Genomic DNA, 17,500 nt, shown 5'->3' with positions numbered 1-17,500 from the left:
CATACTGTATACATTTATACACACATGTATACACATACTGTATACATTTATACACACATGTATACACATACTGTATACATTTATACACACATGTATACACATACTGTATACATTTATACACACATGTATACACATACTGTATACATTTATACACACATGTATACACATACTGTATACATTTATACACACATGTATACACATACTGTATACATTTATACACACATGTATACACATACTGTATACATTTATACACACATGTATACACATACTGTATACATTTATACACACATGTATACACATACTGTATACATTTATACACACATGTATACACATACTGTATACATTTATACACACATGTATACACATACTGTATACATTTATACACACATGTATACACATACTGTATACATTTATACACACATGTATACACATACTGTATACATTTATACACACATGTATACACATACTGTATACATTTATACACACATGTATACACATACTGTATACATTTATACACACATGTATACACATACTGTATACATTTATACACACATGTATACACATACTGTATACATTTATACACACATGTATACACATACTGTATACATTTATACACACATGTATACACATACTGTATACATTTATACACACATGTATACACATACTGTATACATTTATACACACACACGTATACACATACTGTATACATTTATACACACACACGTATACACATACTGTATACATTTATACACACACACGTATACACATACTGTATACATTTATACACACACGTATACACATACTGTATACATTTATACACACACGTATACACATACTGTATACATTTATACACACATGTATACACATACTGTATACATACACACACGTATACACATACTGTATACATACACACACGTATACACATACTGTATACATACACACACGTATACACATACTGTATACATACACACACTGTATACACATACTGTATACATACACACACTGTATACACACACACACTGTATACACACACACTGTATACATACACACACACTGTATACATACACACACACTGTATACATACACACACACTGTATACATTTACACACACACACTGTATACATTTACACACACACACTGTATACATTTACACACACACACACACACACTGTATACATTTACACACACACACTGTATACATTTACACACACACACACTGTATACATTTACACACACACACACTGTATACATTTACACACACACTGTATACATTTACACACACACTGTATACATTTACACACACACACACACACACACAGTATACATTTACACACACACCGTATACATTTACACACACACCGTATACATTTACACACACATACACTGTATACATTTATACACACATACACTGTATACATTTATACACACACACTGTATACATTTATACACACACACTGTATACATTTATACACATACTGTATACATACACACACATACTGTATACATACACACACACACTGTATACATACACACACACACTGTATACATTTACACACACTGTATACATACACACACACATACTGTATACATACACACACACATACTGTATACATACACACACACACACACTGTATACATACACACACACACATACTGTATACATACACACACACACATACTGTATACATACACACACACACATACTGTATACATACACACACACTGTATACATACACACACACATAGTATACATTTATACACACACACTGTATACATTTGCACACACACACTGTATACATTTACACACACACACTGTATACATTTACACACACACACTGTATACATTTACACACACACACTGTATACATTTACACACACACACTGTATACATTTACACACACACACTGTATACATTTACACACACACACACACACACACACTGTATACATTTACACACACACTGTATACATTTACACACACACACACACACACAGTGTATACATTTACACACACACACCCACTGTATACATTTACACACACATACACTGTATACATTTACACACACATACACTGTATACATTTATACACACACACTGTATACATTTATACACATACTGTATACATACACACACACATACTGTATACATACACACACACACTGTATACATTTATACACACACTGTATACATTTATACACACACATACTGTATACATACACACACACATACTGTATACATACACACACACATACTGTATACATACACACACACACATACTGTATACATACACACACACACATACTGTATACATACACACACACACATACTGTATACATACACACACACATACTGTATACATACACACACACACACTGTATACATACACACACACTGTATACATACACACACACTGTATACATACACACACACTGTATACATACACACACACTGTATACATACACACACACATACACTGTATACATACACACACACATACACTGTATACATACACACATACACTGTATACATACACACACACATACACTGTATACATACACACACACATACACTGTATACATACACACACATACACTGTATACATACACACACATACACTGTATACATACACACACACATACACTGTATACATACATACACATACACTGTATACATACACACACACTGTATACATACACACACTGTATACATTTATACACATACTGTATACATACACACACACACACTGTATACATTTATACACACACATACTGTATACACTTATACACACACATACTGTATACACTTATACACACACATACTGTATACATTTATACACACATACTGTATACATTTATACACACACATACTGTATATATTTACACACACATACTGTATATATTTACACACACTATATACACACACAGCACATAGAATACGTACACATGCAGCAGCTATGTACATACATCTCAACAAGCATGATACAGCTGCACCAATGTAATGGCACACATTGATTACAATATACACACAAATACAGCGCACAAATATATGTAGCAGCATCCTGACAGGGAACTACAGCAGCAGACACAAACATACACTCGTACCCACAAACGCTCAACACACTATTGTCTGCTTACAATGTACAGTAGCAGTAGATACACACGTACACTTACCTAAGCATGCTTGTGCGCACACACACACTAATGGCTGCTTACAACGTACAGCAGCAGTAGATACACACGTACACTTACCTAAGCACGCTTGTGCACACACACACTAATGACTGCTTACAACGTACAGCAGCAGATTAGATACACATGTACAATTATACCTAAGCACGCTTGTACACACACACACTAATGGCTGCTTACAATGTACAGTAGCAGTAGATACACACGTACACTTATACTTAAAGGGACACTGAACCCAAATTTTTTCTTTTGTAATTCAGAAAGAGCATGCAATTTTAAGCAACTTTCTAATTTACTCCTATTATCAATTTTTCTTCGTTCTCTTGCTATCATTATTTGAAAAAGAAGGCATCTAAGCTTTTTTTTTTGGTTTCAGTACTGTGGACAGCACTTTTTTATTGGTGGATGAATTTATCCACCAATCAGCAAGGACAACCCAGGTTGTTCACAAAAATGGGTCGGCATCTAAACTTACATTCTTGCATTTCAAATAAAGATACCAAGAGAATGAAGAAAATTTGATAATAGGAGTAAATTAGAAAGTTGCTTAAAATTTCATGCTCAATCTGAATCACAAAAGAAATTTTTTGGGTACAGTGTCCCTTTAAGCACGCTCGTACACATACTAATGGCTGCTTACAATGTACAGCAGTAGATACACACGTACACTTATACCGAAGCACGCTCGTGCACACACACACTAATGGCTGCTTACAATGTACAGCAGCAGTAGATACACACATACACTTATACCTAAGCCACGCTCGTGCACAAACACACTAATAGCTGCTTACAATGTACAGGAGCAGTAGATAAACACGTACACTTGCACCTAAGCACGCTCGTGCACACACACTGTCTTCTTACAAAGTACAGCAGCAGTAGATACACATACACTTAAACCTAAGCATGCTCGCACACACACTAATAGCTGCTTACATTGTACAGGCGCAGTATATACACTCATACAGTTATATCTAAGCATGCTCATGCACGCACACTAATGGCTGGGGACCTCACACAGGAACAGCAGATACACAGACCGCTGCATTATCAGGTCACCCCTCCTCTCAGATCCTCTCCCCCAACCGTTTAGACAGGAGTTAATATTCCACACTGCTGCAGCAGAGCCTCCCAGCGACACAAGATCATCCAGTCGGTGTTTAAAAAAAAAAAAAAAAAAAAAAAAAAAAAAAGAAGAAGATGGCAGGAATAAAGATGGGAGCCGGAGGAGCCAGTGAACCATGAAATCATTTTAATTCCCTGGATAATAGATGTTACCACAAAATCCACAGCTCCTCTGTGCCCCAAAAATACCAAGTACAATGGGTTTAAGGAGGCAGAAGATGCAAAACCTCATTTCTGCTGGCACTACGTGCAGAAAATTCTCAATAAAAATATCTGGCAGAGAAATAAAGTGCGCTAAAGAGGAAAGCAGCTAATATGGTGTCAGTTTAGCAGGTTAGAAGCCACTTAAACATAACCAGAAAGGAAAAGCAACCCAGAGAACTACAGTTATAACCACTTTCTGTATGTACTGACCACCAACAACACAAAGGGAAACGGTAACAGCGCAAACCGTAAACGCTTAAATTAAAAAGGGACAGGAAACACCAAAATGTGCTTTCATGATAAATGCACAGTATATATCGGTAATGAAAAGCTGCATTCCAAAACGTCTGCACAGTTAATATTTTATATATACACACAGTATATATCAGTAATGAAAAGCTGCATTCCAAAACGTCTGCACAGTTAATATTTTATATATACACACAGTATATATCAGTAATGAAAAGCAGCATTACAAAACGTCTGCACAGTTAATATTTTATATATACACACAGTATATATCAGTAATGAAAAGCTGCATTACAAAACGTCTGCACAGTTAATATTTTATATATACACACAGTATATATCAGTAATGAAAAGCTGCATTCCAAAACGTCTGCACAGTTAATATTTTATATATACACACAGTATATATCAGTAATGAAAAGCTGCATTACAAAACGTCTGCACAGTAAATATTAGATACACACAGTATATCAGTAATGAAAAGCTGCATTACAAAACGTCTGCACAGTAAATATTAGATACACACAGTATATATCAGTAATGAAAAGCTGCATTACAAAACGTCTACACAGTTAATATTTTATATATATACACACACACACACACAGACTCACAGTATATAAAATGTAATTAAAAGGACAGGAAATCCCCACAATTGTCTTCATAATTCAGATACAACATACAATTTTGAACAACTTTCCAGTTTAATTCTATAATCAAATATGCTTAATTCTCGTTATCCTTAGCTGAAGGAACAGCATTGCACTACTGACAGCTAGCTGAACACATCTAGTTAGCCAATCACAAGAGACAAATGCATGCATGCCCCAATCAGCAGCTAGCTCCCACTAGTGTAGGATATGTGCATGTTCTTTTTCAACAAGGGATACCAAGAGAACAAAGCACATTTGAAAATAGAAGGGAATTTAAAAGGGTCTTAAAATGACATGCTCTATTTGTATAATGCAAGGTTCATTTTGACTTTCCTATCCCATTAAACATAAAAAGCTTTTACTATGTGCTCTGGGATACTGAGATCTGATCCAAAGAACCGTCCTAAATCACAAATGGATAAAATCTAGAATATTTTATAAATATAATCTGCAGTAATTACGCAAACACTGAGCTGTACAAATGTCCACAAGGCAACAGGACGATACTAGCACCTGCATTAAAGGGAGGTAAGATCAGATCAAGCTTTCATGGCACAGAAAAAACAGCAATTTAAAAAAGAAGTTTACTTTCACTTCAATTTTAAAATTTGTTCCCTCTGTAGCTTTTGTTGAAAAGCATATCTAGAAATGAGACTCAGTAGCAGCAATGCATTACTGGGAGCGAACTGCCAATTGGTGGTTGCACACAAGCCTCTTGTCATTCACTCATCAGATGTATTTAGCTCCCATTAGTGCATTGCTGCACTTGAACTGACTTTAACTATGTGTTTGCAGCAAGCCACCGAGCAATAATAAAATACTCTTAACACCTGAGAGCATTTTGTGTGTACACTTTTATGTTTTTTTAAAGGGACATGAAAGCCACATTTTTTCTTTTGTGATTTAGAAAGAGCATGTCATTTTAAACAACTTTCTAATTTACTTCCATTATCTCATTTGCTTCATTCTCTTGATATCACTTGCTGAAAAGCATATCTAGATATGCTCAGTAGCTGCTGATTGGTTGCTGCACATAGAAGCCTTGTGTGATTGGCTCGCGCATGTTCATTGCTATTTCTTCAACAAAGGATATCTAAAGAACTGAGCAAATTAGATAATAGAAGTAAATTAGAAAGTTGTTTAAAATTACATGCCCTATCTGAATCATGAAAGTTTAATTTTGACTAGACTGCCCCTTTAAATATAATTAGTAAATGGATGGCACAAAAGCTTCTTTTTGGAGCCGGATGGAGGGAAGTTATACAGAAACACACAGAGGTGGTTTATGGAGAAGAAGTAAAATATTTGTAGCTGGGGGGGGGGGGGGGGGGGTCAGGGGGAGATTCTAGAGATGTTTTAAGGGTGCTAAGACTGTCAGCAAAGTGTTAAGGAAGAACTTGAATCCGATAACTGGAACTGAACCAGGAAAGTTATGGAAGGCTGGCAGCGGTTCCCCCCTTACAGCTTCAGAGCCAAAGTGAAATGATATCATCCGCTATACGGCTCAGTTTGCATCACTAGAACCCTCGCTGACTCCTGAATATGCAACACGATGGATGCTGATGTGTTTACTGCTCTGCTTTGTCTCAACAAACTCGCTGGGAAATGACAAATACAGCTGCACACCCACAAAAAAAAAAAAAAAACTCCTCAGCAGCGCACACTACCTCGCTGTCAATAAATAATTACACTGACAATTAGCTCATTAACATCAAAACGCCTCATTAGGGAGTCTGTAGCTAAACATTTATATGGCTTCTGCACCACCTAGGTCAGAGAAAGGAGAGAAAAGCTGCCGTTCCCAATATCTACCCAGCAGCCTGGCACCGAGGGTAAATCCCTGATGCCCAATTAGTGACCAATCCCAGTAATGCGGGTGTGAGGGCTACAGCTACTGCTCAGCTGCACCTCTGCTGAAATAAAGGCACATTTAACCCCTAAGCTGCCAGAAAGGGATTCTTTTTTTGACACATTTGGCAGAACCCCTTATGCTGTGAGACAAAGAAACTGCAGCAGTTGGAGAGAACATGTGAAGAAAAAAGCAGAAGCGACCGTGTGGGTCATTGTACAGCACTGGGTACACAAGGCAGCGGCACAGTCATAGCTACAAGCAGCCTATAGACCCTCAAGCTTCTGGATTATTCTATTTATGAACAAAAAAAAAACAATGGCTGCTTCAGCTTTGTGACTGGCACCTGACTCTTTCCCTAAACTATAAGCCACTAAGATACAAACAGCCAGCCCAGAAATGCACACAGTGCTAAAGCCTTACACCCACAGCTACTAGAATTATACGTACAGCTCATAATGATACAGATCCTCCTGTATGTATACAAACATCCTTGTCTCACTCCTTACGGGCAGTAATGCGCAAAGCATTGTCACACACACACACAAAATCACTGCCACACGCACATAAAACATGAACACACTCACAGGCACTAATACACACACAATCACTGTCACAAGCACATAAAACATGCACACACACAGAACACAATCACTGTCACAAGCACATAAAACATGAATACATACACACACAACACAATTACTGGCACTAGCACATACAACATGAACACACACACAGGCACTAATACACACACAATCACTGGTCACAAGCACATAAAACATGCACACACACACACTAATACACACAGAACACAATCACTGCCACAAGCACATAAAACATGAATACATACACACACAATTACTGGTACTAGCACATTCAAAATGAACACGCACACAGGCACTAATACACACACAATCACTAGTCACAAGCACATACAACATGAACATGCATACAGAAACTAGCATGCACTAATAAACACAATCTTTTACACTAGCACATACAACATTAACACGCTCACAATCACTGCCACTAGCACATACAACATGAACATACATACAGGAACTAGCATGCACTAATATTTACACACACACACCACAATCACTGCCACTAGCACATACAACATGAACACACACAGGCACTAGCATGCACTAATATACACACACAATCACTGCCACAAGCACACAAAAAAACACAAACACACTAATACACACACAGAACACAATCACTGCCACAAGCACATACAACATGAACACGCACACAGGCACTAGCATGCACTAATATGTTATATATTTTAGATTACAATATTAATTATGACTATCTCCGCAGTAACCTCCAACGTGTTATATATTTTATATAAGGTTATAGATATAATTAAAACTAACTCAGCGGCAACATTCAATATATTTGTATTTTTCTGTAGTTCTAATCAGGTGATATCTTTTTAAACACAGCAAATTATATTTGTGGAGTAAAGAGGATTCAGTTTGGAAAAATATATACAGATTTATTAAACATTAAACAAGCTACTAAAAAGCGATATACCATTTAATTATACACAAAGGAAACTCTGATACACTATGAAATAACATATACAGTGTACTATTTTGCTTAGTTTTTAACCCTATGGATACAAACAGTGAAATCTATTACAAGGTAAAATAAACCAGCATTTACCAATTATGCAGTATGTGTTACTAACAACGGTTATTTGATATAATCTTAGCCAAATAATATCATTAAAATTATGTTTTGGTAACTTAACAATACAATCAGTCAGATTCAGAATTTATATCTACAGCCGAAGGAACGCATAAGAACCTCTCTAATGCCTCAACAAATATATACACAATCACTGGCACCAGCACATACAATATGAACATGCATACAGGAACTAGCATGCGCTAATACACACACAATCACTGCCACTAGCACATACAACATGAATATGCATACAGGCACTAGCATGCACGAATATACACAGAACACACACAATCACTGGCACAACACGCACTAGCATGCACTAATATAAACAGAACACACACAATCACTGGCACCAGCACATACAACATGAACATGTATACAGGAACTAGCATGCACTAATACACAACGTGACAATACACAGGCGCTAATGCACACAACGTGACAATACACAGGCGCTAATGCACACAACGCGACAATACACAGGCGCTAATGCACAGTCACTAACATACAAGGCTTAGTCAGGACATTTCTCAGGCAACAACACTGCAGGTTCTTTAAAATTCCCATCGCAGATGCAAGTCCGCAGGCCCAGCCCTATCCAATCGCTGTCTAATAGCTCAGCTGTATTATGTTTTTATTATGAGGACATGAAGCCTAGAAAACCGGTGTGAATACTGAACACATGGAAATGAAGGCACAGTACTGTGTGCGCCTCATGTCTGCCCAGGTGCCAGCAAAGATGCGCTTTATCATCACATTATTTACAGCTTAAAGGAGCCCAAAGAAAATGGTTATGCTCTTTCTTCATGGGAACCTGAAGGTTCTACATGTGACTTGCAAATGTATTTTGCTTCTGAAGAGCAGGATTTTGTAAATGGTTAAGGAGAATATAAATCAGTTTGCACAAGTAAAATACAAATATGGATATAACAAAATAAAAATACATCAAAAACATAAGGCATTGCTGAGCATTCAGGGACAGGAGCACTCGCAGCACCTGAAAACCCTGAAGCAGCAGTGGCAAGCGGGCAGCCCAGAGCGTGGGCCCTGGGGCAAGGGGGCGGACCAGAGCGTGGGCCCTGGGGCAAGGGGGCGGCCCAGAGTGTGGGCCCTGGGGTAGAATGCTAGGAGCCAGTGGCTCCTTGGCTTCGGGGTTTGTCAAGCTCTGCACTACTCTACCAGTTCCCATATGCAACACTTGCTGATCTCTGCCCTGTGGTTACTGCACACGTTTTTACACCTGTAAGTATAGAAAGCTATGTGACGTTGCAACTTACAAGTATGTTTCTTTATATGATTTTATTATGAGGACAACTACTGTGTGTGGTTTCCATAAGATGTGCACACTTTGTCCGATAGTGCAGTCCAGGTGCTACCAGGGGCACAGGCTGGATAAGACAAGGAAAGGGTTAATAACCACACAGCCCAGGGGTCTCTCACCAGCCCATATCCTGGGTTTGTGGTCACAATTATTCCTCGCCTGTGTAAATTCCTTCCTCTGCTAATTTCCCAGGGGGGCGACCGCTGAGTGACAACATAAAGTTAATAAACGATAATTAGTGGCAGAAAAGAGAGCACTGCTCAGCATTCAGTCACCCAACAGGCGGCCAGCGCTTAATCCTTACTCTGCTCCCGTGTGCCACAGTCATGCTCCACAAGAGGTGACACCAAGGACAGCAGTGACATTTCTTACTATCTATGCTTCTATACAGAGGTGTAAATTGTGCGGTATGCACCATACACAGGGAGACTGCATGGCATACACTTTATACAGCAGTGCTTGATATAGGAGCCAGTGGCTCCCAGGTTTGTCGAGACCTGTTATACAGGGAAGATTGTGTGTGGCCTTCCATCCCAGAGATGCCGAGAGCATCCTGCATAGCAATATGATATAGCTTGCCTAACCCTGCTACATGCTACACACTGATTGTTTACTGCAGTGCACAAGCTTTTTCACATATGGCATCTGGTTGGCGACAGCAAAAGTAGACCAGATAAACACTCAATGCAGCACTTAATTACCAATATATACTGTGAATATATATAAAAAAAAACATTTGTGTGCGTGTAGGCCTTTTGTTATGCAGCACTTAATTACCAATATATACTGTACAATGTACATATATATTTATTGTGTGAACAGACGTTTTGTAATGTAGCGCTTAATTACCAATATATACTGTGCATATATAAAAGATTTATTGTATGCGCAGTCCTTTTGTAATGCAGTATTTAAAGGGATAGGAAAGTCCAAATTAAACTTGCATGAATTTTAAGACTCTTCTATTTTCAAATGTGCTTTGTTCTCTTGGTATCCATTGTTGAAAATAATTACACACATATCCTACACCAGTGGGAGCTAGCTGGTGATTGGTGCCTGCATACATTTGTCTCTTGTGAATGGCTATTTAGCCAACTAGATATGTTCAGATTGCTGCCAGTATGCAATGTGGTTCCTTCATCAAAGGATAACATGAGAATGAAGCAAATTTGATAAAAGTAAATTTGAAAGTTGCTTAAAATTGTATGTTCTATCTGAATTATGAAGGATTTTTTTTTTTTTTTAAGAGGGGGGGGGATTTCTTGTCCCTTTAATTATCGATATATACTGTGCATATATAAACATTTATTGTTTGAACAGATGTTTTATAATGTGGCACTTAATTACCGATACAGAGATAAAGAGATATAGATATATATATATATAGATAGATAGATAGATAGATATATTGCTCCTTCTGAGACTACACAGGTATAGGTGTGCTTTTCAACAAAAGATAACAAGATTACAAAGCAAATTAGATAAACATTGTATGTTCTATTTTGATTTATGACATTTTAATCCCAACCTGTCTCTCTCTGTAATTCTATATTACCACAAGTTTAATGCCATTTCTCATGTGCTTGATACAAAATAGATTTTAGTAATTGAAGTCAGCTGTTGAACCCTCTGCTACACCTCCCTATCTGGATATATTTATCCATAGAAATAAGGTGCCATCTTCGGCTGGACAGCTGTGCCACTAAACTGCCTCTCTTCACATTCTGGTACTTGGAACCTGCAGTGCTGACAACTTGATAGCAGAACTCACTAGCCCAGCATGGTATGGGCTAACAATGTGCAGGTTTCCCAGCAGAGGTAGCCCTGAGAGTGCACGTGTTGAGGGTGGCTGGTCATTTTTCTGCACTTGCTTTCAGGTTTGCCAACAATCATGTTACAATTACATCACTTGGCGGAGTATTGAATTAGTCTGAAAGCAAAATCAAATCAGCGTGCACAGAGCTCCTCAGGAGAGAGGTCCCCTTTAGCTTGTCAGCCAGCTGTTACCTATCTCTCAAGAAAACACTAGAAGAGACGCCAATGCCAACACTGAACACGGCACGAGAGTCACAGTGAACATAACCACTGTGTGCCAACATACTGGCCGGGGTTTGCCACACCTTTGTCCCTCAGCTGCCCTGCGGTTGGCATCCTTAGCTTTAGGTGTCAGTTGCTGTATATAGATACATGAAGCAAAATGCTAAAAGACGAGACATTAGAGCCCATCTTTTTCTTAACTTTATTTAAAAGAAAACATTCTTGTCACCTCTTTTTCCACCAATAGCACTTCAGGACTAACAGTGCAGTTATTTAGTCCCTGGCATTACAAATGTCTGGTGCCAGCGCTTCAGGGCTAACAGTGCAGTTATTTAGTCCCTGGCATTACAAATGTCTGGTGCCAGCGCTCCAGGGCTAACAGTGCAGTTATTTAGTCCCTGGCATTACAAATGCCTGGTGCCAGCGCTTCAGGGCTAACAGTGCAGTTATTTAGTCCCTGGCATTACAAATGTCTGATGCCAGCGCTCCAAGGCTAACAGTGCAGTTATTTAGTCCCTGGCATTACAAATGTCTGGTGCCAGCTCTCCAGGTCTAATGTACAGTTATTTAGTCCAAGGCTAACAGTGCAGTTATTTAGTCCCTGGCATTACAAATGCCTGGTGCCAGCGCTTCAGGGCTAACAGTGCAGTTATTTAGTCCCTGGCATTACAAATGTCTGATGCCAGCGCTCCAAGGCTAACAGTGCAGTTATTTAGTCCCTGGCATTACAAATGTCTGGTGCCAGCTCTCCAGGTCTAATGTACAGTTATTTAGTCCCTGGCATTACAAATGTCTGGTGTCAGCGCTTCAGGGCTAACAGTGCAGTTATTTAGTCCCTGGTATTACAAATGTCTGGTGCCAGCGCTTCAGGGCTAACAGTACAGTTATTTAGTCCCTGGTATTACAAATGTCTGGTGCCAGCGCTTCAGGGCTAACAGTGCAGTTATTTAGTCCCTGGCTTTACAAATGTCTGATGCCAGCGCTCCAAGGCTAACAGTGCAGTTATTTAGTCCCTGATATTACAAATGTCTGGTGCCAGCTCTCCAGGTCTAATGTACAGTTATTTAGACCCTAGTATTACAAAATGTCTGGTGCCAGCGCTCCAGGCCTAACAGTGCAGTTATTTAGTCCCTGGCATTACAAATGTCTGGTGCCAGCGCTTCAGGGCTAACAGTGCAGTTATTTAGTCCCTGGCATTACAAATGTCTGGTGCCAGCGCTCCAGGGCTAACAGTGCAGTTATTTAGTCCCTGGTATTACAAATGTCTGGTGCCAGCGCTCCAGGTCTAACAGTGCAGTTATTTAGTCCCTGGCATTACAAATGTCTGGTGCCAGCGCTCCAAGGCTAACAGTGCAGTTATTTAGTCCCTGGTATTACAAATGTCTGGTGCCAGCGCTCCAGGTCTAACAGTGCAGTTATTTAGTCCCTGGTATTACAAATGTCTGGTGCCAGCGCTTCAGGTCTAATGTACAGTTATTTAGTCCCTGGTATTACAAATGTCTGATGCCAGCGCTCCAGGTCTAACAGTGCAGTTATTTAGTCCCTGGTATTACAAATGTCTGGTGCCAGCGCTTCAGGTCTAATGTACAGTTATTTAGTCCCTGGCATTACAAATGTCTGATGCCAGCACTCCAGGCCTAACAGTGCAGTTATTTAGTCCCTGGCATTACAAATGTCTGGTGCCAGCTCTCCAGGTCTAATGTACAGTTATTTAGTCCCTGGCATTACAAATGTCTGGTGCCAGCACTCCAGGTCTAATGTACAGTTATTTAGTCCCTGGCATTACAAATGTCTGGTGCCAGCTCTCCAGGTCTAATGTACAGTTATTTAGTCCCTGGCATTACAAATGTCTGGTGCCAGCGCTCAAGGGCTAACAGTGCAGTTATTTAGTCCCTGGTATTACAAATGTCTGATGCCAGTGCTTCAGGGCTAACAGTGCAGTTATTTAGTCCCTGGCATTACAAATGTCTGGTGCCAGCTCTCCAGGTCTAATGTACAGTTATTTAGTCCCTGGCATTACAAATGTCTGGTGCCAGCGCTCCAGGGCTAACAGTGCAGTTATTTAGTCCCTGGTATTACAAATGTCTGGTGCCAGCACTCCCGGTCTAACAGTGCAGTTATTTAGTCCCTGGCATTACAAAGGTCTGGTGCCAGCACTTCAGGTCTAACAGTGCAGTTATTTAGTTCCTGGTATTACAAATGTCTGGTGCCAGCGCTTCAGGGCTAACAGTGCAGTTATTTAGTCCCTGATATTACAAATGTCTGGTGCCAGTTCTCCAGGTCTAACAGTGCAGTTATTTAGTCCCTGGCATTACAAATGTCTGGTGCCAGCGCTCCAGGCCTAACAGTGCAGTTATTTAGTCCCTGGCATTACAAATGTCTGGTGGCAGCGCTCCAGGCCTAACAGTGCAGTTATTTAGTCCCTGGTATTACAAATGTCTGATGCCAGCGCTCCAGGGCTAACAGTGCAGTTATTTAGTCCCTGGCATTACAAAGGTCTGGTGCCAGCGCTTCAGGTCTAACAGTGCAGTTATTTAGTCCCTGGCATTACAAATGTCTGGTGCCAGCGCTCCAGGTCTAACAGTGCAGTTATTTAGTCCCTGGCATTACAAATGTCTGGTGCCAGTGCTTCAGGGCTAACAGTGCAGTTATTTAGTCCCTGGCATTACAAATGTCAGGTGCCAGCGCTTCAGGGCTAACAGTACAGTTATTTAGTCCCTAGCATTACAAATGTCAGGTGCCAGCGCTCCAGGCCTAAGAGTGCAGTTATTTAGTCCCTGGTATTACAAATGTCTGGTGCCAGCGCTCCAGGCCTAAGAGTGCAGTTATTTAGTCCCTGGTATTACAAATGTCAGGTGCCAGCGCTCCAGGCCTAAGAGTGCAATTATTTAGTCCCTGGTATTACAAATGTCTGATGTCAGCACTCCAGGACTAACAGTGCAGTTATTTAGTCCCTGGCATTACAAATGTCTGGTGCCAGCGCTCCAAGGCTAACAGTGCAGTTATTTAGTCCCTGGCATTACAAATGTCTGGTGCCAGCGCTCCAAGGCTAACAGTGCAGTTATTTAGTCCCTGGCATTACAAATGTCTGGTGCCAGCGCTCCAAGGCTAACAGTGCAGTTATTTAGTCCCTGGCATTACAAATGTCTGGTGCCAGCGCTCCAGGGCTAACAGTGCAGTTATTTAGTCCCCTGGCATTACAAATGTCTGGTGCCAGCGCTCCAAGGCTAACAGTGCAGTTATTTAGTCCCTGGCATTACAAATGTCTGGTGCCAGCGCTCCAGGGCTAACAGTGCAGTTATTTAGTCCCTGGTATTACAAATGTCTGGTGCCAGCGCTCCAGGGCTAACAGTGCAGTTTATTTAGTCCCTGGTATTATAAATGTCTGGTGCCAGCGCTCCAGGACTAACAGTGCAGTTATTTAGTCCCTGGTATTACAAATGTCTGGTGCCAGCGCTCCAGGGATAACAGTGCAGTTATTTAATTCCTGGTATTACAAATGTCTGATGCCAGCGCTTCAGGGCTAACAGTGCAGTTATTTAGTCCCTGGTATTACAAAGGTCTGATACCAGCGCTTCAGGACTAACAGTGCAGTTATTTAGTCCCTGGTATTACAAATGTCTGGTGCCAGCGCTCCAAGGCTAACAGTGCAGTTATTTAGTCCCTGGCATTACAAATGTCTGATGCCAGGGCTTCTGAAGTTTTCTTGTAGACCCCCTACTCAGGGCCTCTATATGCCTGCAGTGCTGGTATCTATGTTTTACACAAATTTGCTTCTCTCTTCTGGTATTCTTGAAAAGCATACCTAGGTAAGCACAGGATAAGCAATGCACTACTGCAAGATAGCTGCTGATTAGTGGCTACACACATCTCTCGCCATTGGCTCAACAGATGTGCTCAGCTAACTCCCTGTAGTGCATTGTTTCTCTGAAGCATACTTTAACTATGTTTTTATATCAAGTAACAATACTATTCTCTAACATATTACTGCATTTTCTGTTTCCACTCTATGTCCCTTTAATATTGCTGTTAGGTACCCAACAACCTGATATCTATTAGTATATATTTCTGCTAGTAATGTTTCCTAAATGACACTAATATTTGTTTAATTATATGTAGTAAAAAAACACTTTGCAATACACATTTTTTTATTCCCCCTCTCTCGTTTTAATTGCATTTTGAACATAAGTTTTGCACTTTAGAGAACTAGAACACGACAGACTTTACAAGCCTAATCCTTTCTACATATCTGTCCATAATTCTCCACAGCAGAGAAAAGATAAGATAATACAAAACAATACAAGGTTTACCCAACATAATGACCATGGCTAGTCTTGTCTGCTTCTGGATTGGCTCCTCTAAATAAGGCAAGTGAGAGGGGTGTTTTGCTACTGAATAACAAATTGTACAATTAATGTATTTCATTTTTTCACCCCTGCATAGTATGTTCATTTATTACAAGATAGCAGAGAAAAGCACAAGGTTTTTACTGCCCTTATGTTATGTATTAAACCACAGCTATTGCACAGGTAACCCTGTTTATACGGATCAATAAGATTGGTACAATTATAACCTCAGGAAAGAAAAACATTTCCAAGCTTTTAGTGAGCAGAGGAGAGACCAAGTGCTACGAAAGCTTCCTGGTTCCACCTGCCCTCTCCAGATACAGCGTGAAAATTGCATATGACACGGTAGGCGAGTAGGATAAATATTGCCCTCATTCAAGAGGTAATCTGGCCTTGCTTTAATCCGGGGCTATGAATGCAGCTCTCTAAAGTAGGTTATTACTGTGATCTGCAAAAAGATTATCTCTCCTGATAACTCCCCTGAGTGAATTACTGTGAGCTACAATCACAAAAACAATGAAAAACAAATAAGACTGAAATCTAAACACCAGCGCCTCGTATAGAGCAGGAAAAAAATTAAAAAAAAACTTGCGGAAATTATTGGAAGAGACAGACACTTTACTGGCATTTCTGTATTTTCCATTCCCCAGTAAGCATTTAGAGTATTTGCTCCTGAGAGCAGTATGAAAATGATCAGACTCCGTCCTTATCACTGAGATATTTGTGGTTAGAAAGGCCCATTACTGAGCTTCTTCTGACTACTAACACTGAATGATTTAGTCTGCCGCATACCAGAAATCATCCTACAATAACTGCCCTGTATGA

At 39.8% G+C, this 17,500-nt stretch overlaps 1 protein-coding gene across 3 annotated transcripts in view; it reads right to left on the bottom strand.

Annotated features, from left to right (window-relative positions):
• Positions 1-17,500, bottom strand: part of PLXNA1 (plexin A1) — a 344,408-nt gene that overhangs the window by 287,199 nt on the left and 39,709 nt on the right. The gene's annotated exons all lie outside the window — the stretch shown is intronic.

This window comes from Bombina bombina, chromosome 7 (assembly GCF_027579735.1).
Source record: "Bombina bombina isolate aBomBom1 chromosome 7, aBomBom1.pri, whole genome shotgun sequence".
NCBI lineage: Eukaryota > Metazoa > Chordata > Amphibia > Anura > Bombinatoridae > Bombina > Bombina bombina.
The sequence above is the reverse complement of the archived record's forward strand: the minus strand, read 5'-3'. Positions and strand labels throughout refer to the sequence as shown.